The following is an 11,889-nucleotide window of genomic DNA, read 5'->3' as shown; positions in this document are numbered from 1 at the left end:
AGACGGGGTTTCACCGTGTTGACCAGGATGGTCTCGATCTCTTGACCTCGTGATCCACCCGCCTCTGCCTCCCAAAGTGCTGGGATTACAGGCTTGAGCCACCGCGCCCGGCTACTTTTTTTCCTTTTTCTTTTCTTTTTTTTTTTTGAGATGAAGTTTTGCTCTTATTGCCCAGGCTGGAGTGCAATGGCATGGTCTCAGCTCACTGCAACCTCTGCCTCCCGGGTTCAAGTGATTCTCCTGCCTCAGCCTCCAGAGTAGCTGGGGTATACAGGCCTGCCATCACACCCAGCTAATTTTTGTATTTTTTGTAGAGACTGGGTTTCGCCATGTTGGCCAGACTGGTTTTGAGCTCCTAACCTCAGGTGATCCACCTGCCTGGGCCTCCGAAAGTGGTGGGATTATAGGCATGAGCCACCGTGCCCAACCGGTCCCTGACTATTAAGACCAGGAAGAGTAATCATAGTACAGGAAAACAGTTTCCATACAGTAACACAGATGGCATTCTCGACAGGGGATATCTCTTCTTTGCCTTTCAGTATTACTCTTGGCTCCTTTTCTTCCTCTCTCATCTTTTAAATTTCCTCTCTTTCATGTCTTTGTCTATCCCTCCTCATTTCTCTCCCCTGGACTGAACCAAATATTACCACAGGAGCACACATCTTACAGCACTCTGCCTGTCCATCCCACTTAACCTCAATCCTCAGCACTCCGGTGTGTCATGGAAAATTAAGAACATTTGAGAAGTGCTATGGAAAGCAAAAGTTTAGCAAGCGATGACCACAAACCACTAACCCTGACCACATCTGGTCACTGTTCTTGACAAAACTCAAAAACTTTATCCAACACTCAATGGGGGGCCCCCTCTAGCTTATGCAGGTCTGAGGGTTGATTTCACATGCATCCAAATAAACTATTTTAGGAAAAAGAAAACAAACTCAGAAGCCAGGAGGCCAGGAAGCAAAGAGACTCCCTAGAGCTTCTAACTTGCTGACTGGCCACAGTGACACCATAGGCATGGCCACATTGAATCAGGTCCAATGTTCTTGCCACTTTTATGGTCGTGCCAGTTTCATGACAGTGACATGAAGAGATGTACTCAAAGAAATGCCTCTCCTAGCCGGTCATGGGGGCTCACGCCTGTAATCCCAGCACTTTGGGAGGCCCAGGTGGGCAGATAACTTGAGGTTGAAAGTTCAAGACCAACCTGACCAACACGGAGAAACCCCGTCTCTACTAAAAATAAAAAATTTAGCCAGGCGTGGTGGTACGTGCCTGTAACACCAACTACTTGGGAGGCTAAGGCATGAGAATCACTTGAACCCAGGTGGCGGAAGTTGTGGTGAGCGAAGATCACACAATTGCACTCCAGGCTGGGCAACTGAGAGAAACTTTGTCTCAAAAAAACAAACAAAAAAGAAATGCCTCTCCTTGTCAGCACCTTCAGAAGTCAGATGTACCCCCAACAACTAGTTTACTTTAATAACCCATTGCCATTCCACATAAAACTGTTTTGAATCTTACACGCCTGGAAGCCCTTGGCCTTCCCAAATTGCCTGGGCTGCTCCATACCTTAAAGCTCCTAGAGAAATGGCTCTTTATGAAAAGCAGTACTTGTTTATAATGGAGTAGTTATATATGGAAACTTTCCTCCTTTGTAAAAATAAACTGCAAAATACATAACAAAAATTACCATCTTAACAATTTGAAAGTATAAATTCACTGGCAAAATACACTCACAATGTTGTGCAACTATCACTACTACTTACCCCAGAACTTTTCATCACCCCAGAAGGAAACCTCATACCCGTTACACAGTCTCTCTCCATTTCTCCCAACTCCCCAGCTCCCGGCAATCACGAATCAGCTTTCTGTCTCTACAGATTTGCCTACTCTGGACATTTCATATAAATTAAATAATGCGATATATAGCTTTTTGTATCTGGCTTCTTTCACTTGGCATAATGTTTCAAGGTTCATTTATACTTTACCTTTTTTTTTTTTTTTNTTTTTTTTTGGTTACAGAGTCTCGCTTTGTCACCCAGGCTGAAGTTCAGTGGCATGATCTCAGCTCACTGCAACCACCGCCTCCTGGGTTCAATCAATTCTCTTGCCTCAGCCTCCTGAGTAGCTGACATTATAGGCGCACCACACTTAGCTAATGTTTTTTGTATTTTTAGTAGAGATGGGGTTTCACCATGTTGGTCAGGCAGGTCTTGAACTCCTGATCATGTGATCTGCCTGCCTTGGCTTCCCAAAGATTGTACTTTAGCATGTATCACTACTTCATTCCTTTTTTGGGGTTGAGTAATATTCCATTGCATGGTGTGTGTGGAGGCTTTTGTGAAATAAATAATGGTGGCTGGATAGTATGTAACTGCAAAGCTACTAGACTGAAGGAATGTATCCTGTGTGACAGGTAGTATTTTTTTTTTCTTTTTTTTTTTTTTTTTTGAGACGGAGTTTCACTCATGTTACCCAGGTTGGAGTGCAATGGCGCGATCTCGGCTCACCGCAACCTCCGCCTCCGGGTTCAGGCAATTCTCCTGCCTCAGCCTCCTGAATAGCTGGGATTACATCTTTTCTTTTTTTTTAGACGGAGTTTTACTCTTGGTGCCCAAGCTGGAGTTGCAATGGTGCAATCTCAGCTCACTGCGACCTCTGCTTCCCGGATTCAAGTGATTCTCCTGCCTCAATCTCCCGAGTAGCTGGGATTACAGGCACGCACCACCATGCCCAGCAGATCTTTTGTATTTTTAGTAAAAATGTGGTTTCACCATGTTAGCCAGGCTGGTCTCAAACTCCTGATTTCAGATGATCCACCTGCTTCAGCCTCCCAAAATGCTGGGATTACAGGTGTGAGCCACCGCATCCGGCCGGGATTTCTTTTTAATGGCCCTAGGCATATGAACCTTGTAGAATATGGGAACCATTCCAAGTATAAACAATCCAAACCATTCATAATTTAACAAACTTTCTATCCCTATTGAAATTTCATCTTTGCAGACTGAGAATTACTTTAAAAAATTTTGAAGGCTCAGAAAATCCTCACCTACATCATTTCAATTGCCTTTCAAATAAATCCAATTCAAAGGCACTCATTTGCTAGTTGCTGGAATCAGAATTACAAGATAGAGTCCCTGTACTCAAGAATCTCAAGGTCTAGCGAGAAGATAAACATCCAAACAATTTCACCACACTGTGACAACTCTCAGGATGTAAATCTAAACTGTAAGCACTCAAGTTCACAAAGTTTTCCAGCTGAGGGGGCTTATGCAAGCTTAATATATGGGTCAGAAATGCTTTGGTTTGGCTTCTTACCTTGAATGATGTGGAGAAAAGCTTATATGTTAGTCCTCCCTTATCCGTGAAGGACATGTTCCAAGACCCCCAATGGATGCCCGAAACCAGGGATAGGACTGGCTCTGCAAATACTAAGTTTTCTCCTATACATACATACCTGTGATAAAGTTAATTTTTTGAGACGAAATTTTGTTCTTATTGTGATCTCAGCTCACTATAACCTCTGCACCCGGGTTCAAGTGATTCTCCTGCCTCAGCCTCCTGAGTGGCTGGGATTACAAGTGTCCACTACCATTCCTGGCTGATTTTTGTATTTTTAGTAGGGATGGGTTTTCACCATGTTGTCCAGGCTGGTCTTGAACTCCTGACCTCGGGTGATCTGCCCGTCTCGGCCTCCCAAAGTGCTGAAATTACAGACGTAAGGTAAGACACCATGCCCAGCCAATAAATTTCTTTTTTCTTTTTTTTTTTTTGACATGGTGTTTTGCTCTTGTTGCCCAGGCTGGAGTGCAGTGGGGTGATCTCAGCTCACTGCAACCTCTGCCTCCTAGGTTTAAGAGATTTTCCTACCTCAGCCTCCTGAGTAGCTGAAATTACAAGTGCCCATAACCACGCCCGGCTAATTTTTTGTATTTTTAATAGAGATGGGGTTTCACCATGTGGGCCAGGCTGGTCTCAAACTCCTGACTTCAGGCGATCCTCCCACCTTGGCCTCCCAAAGTGCTAGGATTACAGGTCTGTGAGCCACCACACCAGGCTGATAAAGTTAATTTCTAAGTTAGGCACAGTGAGAGATTAACAATCATAACATAATAAAATAGAACAATTATAACAATATACTGTAATAAAAGTTATGTGAATGTGGTCTCCCTCTCAAAAGATCTGACTGTACTGTACTCACCCTTCTTCTTGTGATAATGTGAGAGGGTAAAATGCCTATGGGATGAGATGAAGTGAGATGAATGATGTGGGCAGTGTGACATTGCGTTAGGCGACTGTTGACCTTCTGGCGATATGTCAGAAGCAAGATCATCTGCTTGGAGTGATCCTGAATCACTGAGCCATGATGATGGCCATAGCTGGATGTGAGGGGCAGATCATGGTGATGACTAATGATCGGGCTGTGTATACAACATGGATATGCTGGACAAGGGGATGATTCATGTCCAGGGTGGGATGGAGTGGGATGGCGTGAGATTTCATCACACTTCTCAGAACAGCATGCAATTTAAAACTTATGAATTGTTTGTTTCTGGAATTTTCCATTTAATATTTTTGGACTGACTGTGGTAGACCACAGGTAACTGAAACTATGGAAAGCAAGAACATGGATAAGGGGGAACTACTGTAATGAGACCAGTTGGTAATGCTTTCCTGAGTATCTGGGCTCTTATGATTGACCCTAGAAGTCAGCATCTATCATATTTGCCTAAAGCAACATCTTGCTCACACTAAAGTGTTTTTTTAATTTTGTTTTGTTTTTTTGAGACAGAGTCTCACTCTGTTGCCCAGACTGGAGTACAGTGGCACGATCTTGGCTCACTGCAACCTCCATCTCCCAGGTTCAAGCAATTCTCCTGGCTCAGCCTCCGGAGTAGCTGGGATTACAGATGCCTGCCACCATGCCTGGCTAATTCTGGTATTTTTAGTAGAGATGGGGCTTCATCATGTTGGCCAGGCTGGTCTTGAATGCCTGACCTCGGGTGATCCACCCACCTCAGCCTCCCAAAGTGCTGGGATTACAGGCGTAAGCCACCATGCCCAGCCTAAAATGTTTTTATCTTTTAAAATCTTCCTATTGTTCTAGATGAGATATGGAAGAGCTGATTAGTGGCAGACCTAGAAAGAAATTTCATCAGGTATTCCTTCACTCCTTAGACATATTAAACACATTAAAATGTGAGCTAAGGCACTAACCCATGGGCAACTTCACTGCCTATACTTTCTACCCTTTTTAGTCTCCAACTCTTTATCCTGAAAGATTTCAAACTGACAGAAAAGCAGAAAAGATAATATAATGAACACCTAAATAGGCCAACATCGAATGGTGAATGAATGATGAATGTTTTTAATGTGGTTATATTTAATAATAACATAATGTATTTATTTTCTCTGTATATTAACGTGTGTGTGTGTTGCTGAAACTATGGAAAGTATGCTGCAAACATATGATTAGTTGGTGCAAAATAATTGCGGTTTTTGGCACTTAAAAGTAATGGCAAAAACCGCACCTTACTTTTGCACCAACCTAATGTTTCATTTATAAAAACTTAAACATGCATTTCTTAAGGACAAGGATATTCTCCAACAAAATCATCTTTTTTTTTAAAGATGGAGTCTCGCTCTCTCACCCAGGCTGCAGTGCAGTGGCACAATCTTGGCTCACTGCAACCTCTGCCTCCCAGGTACAAGCAATTCTCCTGCCTCAGCCTCCAGAGCAGCTGGGACTACAGGCGTGAACCACCATACCCAGCGAATTTTTGTATTTTTAGTGGAGATGGGGTTTCACCATGTTGGCCAGGATGGTCTTGATCTTTTGAACTCATGATCCACCAGTCTTGGCTTCCCAAAGTGCTGGGATTACAGGTGTGAGCCACTGTGCCTGGCCACAAAATCATATTATTATTAATCTGAAGAATTTTAACACTGATACAACATTATCTAACACACAGTCCATATTCAAATGTCCCTCATTTATTCAATATTGTCCTTCTAGTTGTGTGTTTTTAAAATCTGGAATCCAGTCAAAACCAAAAACTGTATTTACTTGTCATGTCTCTTTAGTTTCCTTTCATCTACAATTGCTCTATCCTTTTTCTTTCCTTCATGACACTGACATTTTCCTTGTCTCACAGGTCATCCATCAATCTGAACTACTCTTATTGTGTCTATTGATTTCATTCAAGTTAACATTTTTGGTGTAAATACAGTAGGTTATGGTGAGTTAATTCCCCTGCATCAAACTTGGAGCAGTATACCTTGCCCTATAATCTCAGCACTTTGGGAGGTCAACTTGGGAAGAATCACTTGAGCCCAGGATTTCAAGACCAGCCTGGGCAACATGGTAAGACCCCATCTCTAAAAAAAATATGAAGAAGCTCTCTCTTTGCCATCTTTTCTCCTCCCACGGAGCGGCTGCCATGAAGGTTGAGCTATGCAGTTTCAGCGAGTACAAGATCTACCCTGGACACAGGAGGCGCCACGCCAGGACCGACAGGAAGGTTTTCCAGTTTCTTAATGCAAAATGCGAGTCGGCATTCCTTTCCAAGAGGAATCCTTGGCAGATAAACTGGACTGTCTTCTACAGAAGGAAGCGCAGAAACAGACAGTCGGAAGACATTCAAAAGAAAAGAGCATGCCGAGCAAATTCCAGACAGCCATTACTGGAGCATCTCTTGCTGCTATAATGGCCAAGAGGAATCAGAAACCTGAAGTTAGAAAGGCTCAGCAAGAACAAGCTATCAGGGCTGCCAAGGAAGCAAAAAAGCCTAAGAGAACATCTAAAAAGACTCCAGTGGCTGCTGCTAAGCCACCTACAAAGGCAGCACCTAAGCAAAAGATTGTGAAGCCTCTCAAAGTTTCAGCTCCCCAAGTTGGTGGAAAACGCTAAGCTGGCAGATTAGATTTTTAAATAAAGATTGCATTATAAAATATATAATATATATAAAATTAGCTGGGCATGGTGGTGTGTGCTTGTAGTCCCAGCTACTTGGGAGGCTGAGGCAGGAGGATCTTTTGAGCCAGGGAGATGGAGACTTCAGTGAGCCATGATTATGCCACTGCACTCCAGCCCAGGTGACAGAGTGACACCCTCTCTAAAAAAAAAACCAACAAAAAAAAACAACCTTGGAGCTTCATAATTCAGATTGTCATACTATTGGTCATGCTAAATTCAGCAGTTTTTTCAAGTATATTTCCTCCTTAATAATTAATAAATAATCTGTGTGATGATACTTCCAGACTGTGATTATCTTACTTCCCGTATCTTTTCACCTAGTAGTTTCGGTATTGATTGACAATCTTGTAATTGGGTTTCACCACGTTGATCAGGCTGGTCTCAAACTCCGGACCTCAGGTGATCCAACCACCTCGGCCTCCCAAAGTGCTGGCATGAGCCACCCCGCCCGGCCTATTCATTACTTCTCATGGGCCACCTCTCCTTTCTTTCTTTTACAGAGAAAAAGAAAGGAAGTAGCTGAGGGGTGTAAGCCAACTTAACTAGAAGACATTAAGTTCAGTTGTTCTACATTTGTTCACATCTAAAATTACTTAATACGTAGGTGGTAGGTCCATTTGTCAAGTAGTAGAAATAGCATTGTTCCTTCCAGTAGCTCAGTGTGATAATACTGTTTCTTCTATTAAAACAATGTCTGCATTTTAGGGTTTGCAGAAATTCACACTGTTTGGCATGACTCGAAGAATGGCTCTAACCAAACAGTCCTTTAAATGAATAAAAACCTTTTTCAGCTCAACAGGTCCATGAAGAACCTAATAATGCTGAAAGAGACATCAAAGGTTGGAAAAACATCTCAGATGGTTGTCAGTGAAATATCTGTAGCGCATCTCAGTGGTGCCCATGTAAGCAGCCTAGATGCCAGGTGTTACCTGGTGTCTCCCAGCTCCACACCTGCCCGTCTCTGCTCAGTCATGCTGGATCTTGGAGTCTGTGAACTACTCTACCCAGACTCCTCTGCCAGCTGGCTTCCTGTTATGTTCTGCCAAAATCAGGCACTGTCAGGAGTTCAGAAAGCAAGAAGGGTGATAGCTGTTATTCCTCCTCTCTTTCCCCATCTGCTTCTGGCAGTGTCTCTGCAAGTGTCTGTATTGTAACCTGAGTGTTCCCCATGGTGGTGGCAGTCTTTCTTTGGCAGTTCCAGAACCAGCAAGGCAGCCCTGCTTCTGCTCCAGCCCAGGGGCCAGGTCCTAGGCATTTCCAGAACCTGCTGAGCACAGTCATCCCAGGAGTACTGTGGCATGCAGCAGCACTTTTGCACCTTTGTTCTCCTTGGCTTAAGGGTGGCAGCTGCTTCACTCAGTGGCTAATTTCTAGATTGCCTCACCTTCCCCTTTTCAGTCTCTCCATCTCCATCCTTTTAACAGTATTTTTTTTTTTTTTTTGGAGATAAAATCCTGCCCTGTCGCCCAGATTGGCGTGCAGTGGCACAGTATCAGCTCACTGCAACCTCTGCCTCTTGGGTTCAAGTGATTCTCCTGCCTCAGCTTCCTGAGTAGCTGGGATTACAAGCACGTGCCACCACACCCGGCTAATTTTTGTATTTTTAGTAGAGACGAGGTTTTGCCATGTTGACCAGGCTGGTTTCAAACTTCTGATCTCAGGCGATTCGCCCGCCTTGGCCTCCCCAAGTGACGGGATTACAGGCATGAGCCACTGCACCGGGCCCTTCTAACAGTATTCTAACAAGTTGTTAGCATTCATTCTTCTCTGAATGAAATACCTAGCATGGTTACTCTTTTTCCTGATTGGGTCCCAGCTAACAGAATCTCTCTGAGTGTTTAAAAAAGAAGAAGAAAAAAGACTGGCCAGGCATGGTGGCTCACGCCTGTAATCCCAGCACTGTGGGAAATCAAGGCGGGTGGATCATCTGAGCTCACAAGTTAGAGACCAGCCTGGCCTGCGGTTCTGTAGAAAACCCCATCTCGACAAAAAATACAAAAAGTAGCTGGGTATGGTGGTGCACACCTGTAGTCCCAGCTACTTGGGGGCGTTGAAAGTGAAGGATCTCTTGTGCTCAGGAGATTAAGGCTGCAGGGAGCCGTGATCATGTCATTGCACTCCAGCCTAGGCAAAAGAGTGACACTCTGTCTCAAATAAACAGCAAAAAAAAAAAAAAATTACTCCAGAGGTCTTCATCATTTTTAGAAAGAGGGAAGGGCGCAATGACTCATGTATGGTTATGATTGCAAAAGTACAAACTGATTTCAATTGTTTTATTGATAAAGTCATACATCTCTAGAAGATGACAGTTTCTCTAATGTGAAGTCCCGAATTCAAGAGGATTTCCATCAGTTTCCAGAATAAGTAGCTAAGTGCACAACAGCCCTCTCTCTGTAAAGTTTGACTGATACAAAAATAAGAAAACTGGTTTGTAGGTTGGGTATTGTGGCTCACAGCTGTAATCCCAGCACTTTGGGAGCCCTAGGCGGGCAGATCACAAGGTCAAGAGATCGAGACCATCTTGGCCAACATGGTGAAACCCTGTCTCCACTAAAAATATAAAATTAGCTGGGCCTGGTGGTGAGTGCCTGTAATCTCAGCTACTCAGTCGGCTGAGGCAGGAGAATTGCTTGAACCTGGAAGGAAGAGGTTGCAGTGAGCTGAGATTGCACCACTGCATTCCAGCCTGGCAACAGAGTGAGACTGTCTAAAAAAAAAAAGAAAAGAAAATTGGTTTGCATGCTGCTAAGATGACCAAACACAAAAACATCTTTTAATAAGGAGGTGAAACGGACTTGGGAGAAGGCTGCTTCAGTCTTCAATATTCAGGCGCAGTGGCTCACACCTGTAAATCCCAGCACTTTGGGAGGCTGAGTTAGGTAGATTGCTTGAAACCGGTCGTTCAAGACAAGCCTAGGTAAGAAAGCGAGACTTCATCTCTACCAAAAATCTAAAAAATAAAAATTAGCTGGGCAGCGTGGTGCACGCCTGTAGTCCCAGCTATGGGGGAGGATCTCCAAGCCTCAAGCACTCCTCCTGATAGCTTAGCAGAGAAGTATGACCGTGCCACTGCACTCCAGCCAGTGCAACTGAGCGAGACCCCGTCTCTAAAAAGAAGGAAAAAAGTCTTCAATTTTGCAAAAGCGCAGTCATGCTACACTACTCAGTTGTTAATTCACTGTCTTTGACACACTTTAAAAGAAATAATAGAAATGGCAAGAAAACAAATACAAAAGGTATTTTTAAGAGAATGCGGCAGAGTAGATCATAAAGATATTACACAATAATATTTTTAAAATGCACTTCTTGGGACTATTCCTACGCTCTGCTATCTTCTATAACACACTTCCAGATGGCCCCGTGTTTGGTGACACATGAGGAGAGAAAGCGGCTGGCTAGGCCACACCAAGGAAACCGCAGGATGGCAGGGTGCTATGAATACTGGCTGAAGGGTTGGGTGCAGCTCGGGCATGAAGCCTTTAAAAGGCTTATTCTTGACCAAGATGATGAATAGAGACAATGGCAATCAAGGGAGGAAGACTAGAACTGAGAGGAAGCAGGAAAGGAGAGACTGGGGGAAAAGATTACAAAGAGAGAAGTGAGGAAGAGTACAGGGAACTCCAGGAAGCGCTCAACACCCCAGAGCGGGAGATGGGATTTAAGGATGGGAACATCATGGTTCTATCTGACTTGCTTACATGTAATAGTCCCCAGCCCCTTGGGGGCCAACAGTACTACATGGAAACCTGGGTGGGATTATTTCCAGCATCCTCTTGCTGGAACTAAGGCTTTTTTGTTTTGTTTTGTTTTGTTTTGTTTTGAGATGGAGTCTTGTTCTGTTGCCCAGGCCAAATAGGTCATCGAGTATGCTCAGCAGCTGGAGATGATCATCTGAGCCCATGGGGCACTGGGATGGGGTAGGGCATGCATTATTTAAAACAGTTACAGCGCAGTTTCCTCCAATAAAGGTGGACTGACGTTCTCAATAAATAAATAAAACATAAAAAATAAGAGAAGCAGACTCTCAATGGTAAGTAATTGTTTTTGAGAATTGAATGTGGCCTGAGAACAAACAATGGTTTGGAACGATCTTTGCCTGGGCTCTAGGTGTGGTGTTTAATTTTTGGTCTCTTCCTCTGATAGGTTTTTGTTGTTGTTGTTGTTTTGAGACAGAGTCTTGCTCTGCTGCCCAGGCTGGAACACAGTGGCACGATCTCGGCTCACTGCAACCTCCGCCTCCCAGGTTCAAGCAATTCTCCTGCCTCAGTTTCCCGAGTAGCTGGGGTTACAGGCGTGCGCCACCACACCCGGCTAATTTTTGTATTTTTAGTAGAGACGGGATTTCACCATGTTGGTCAGGCTGGTCAACTTCTGACCTTGTGATCTGCCCGCCTCTGCCTCCCAAAGTGCTGGGATTACACGTGTGAGACACCGTGCCTGGTTGTGACTCTGGTTAATAAAATCTCAGGGAAAGGATCAAAAGCAATTTTATTTCTCTTTGGCAGGTACTGTTTCCAGGTTGATAAGGGCGCTTCACAGAGTAGCCTCATTCTGTGCTTTGGTAGGGACAGAGGATAGAGGGACAGGCGTGGGAGGAAGGTCGAAGAGCCCCTGAGGTGTCTTTTGTTCCGTATGTCAAAGGGCCATATTTTGAGGTATTGTTTCCCAAGCCTGACATATGGAACAGGATGGCATGATATTTTTAAGATACCAGGGAATTTTGGAAATTACACTATTTTAACCCTTCTATATTTTAATGGAAAGGGGGAACACCAAGTACTTATTCATTTTTTTTTAAATTAAAAACTTTTTATTGTGGCAAAATACATATAATGTAAAATTAAACACTTTTCTTTTTTTTGAGACAGAGTTTCTCCCCTGTCGCCCAGATTGGCGTGCAGTGGCACAGT

At 43.8% G+C, this 11,889-nt stretch overlaps 1 protein-coding gene and 1 pseudogene across 1 annotated transcript in view; one reads left to right on the top strand and one right to left on the bottom strand.

Moving 5' to 3' along the window:
* The window catches only part of STX8 (syntaxin 8), a 316,569-nt gene that overhangs the window by 99,101 nt on the left and 205,579 nt on the right, over positions 1-11,889 (bottom strand). The window lies entirely within an intron of this gene.
* LOC108306501 lies at positions 6,429-6,938 on the top strand (annotated as a pseudogene).

Source organism: Cebus imitator, unplaced genomic scaffold (genome assembly GCF_001604975.1).
Source record: "Cebus imitator isolate Cc_AM_T3 unplaced genomic scaffold, Cebus_imitator-1.0 Scaffold72, whole genome shotgun sequence".
Classification (NCBI taxonomy): Eukaryota; Metazoa; Chordata; class Mammalia; order Primates; family Cebidae; genus Cebus; species Cebus imitator.
This window is presented reverse-complemented; position numbering and strand designations above follow the sequence as displayed.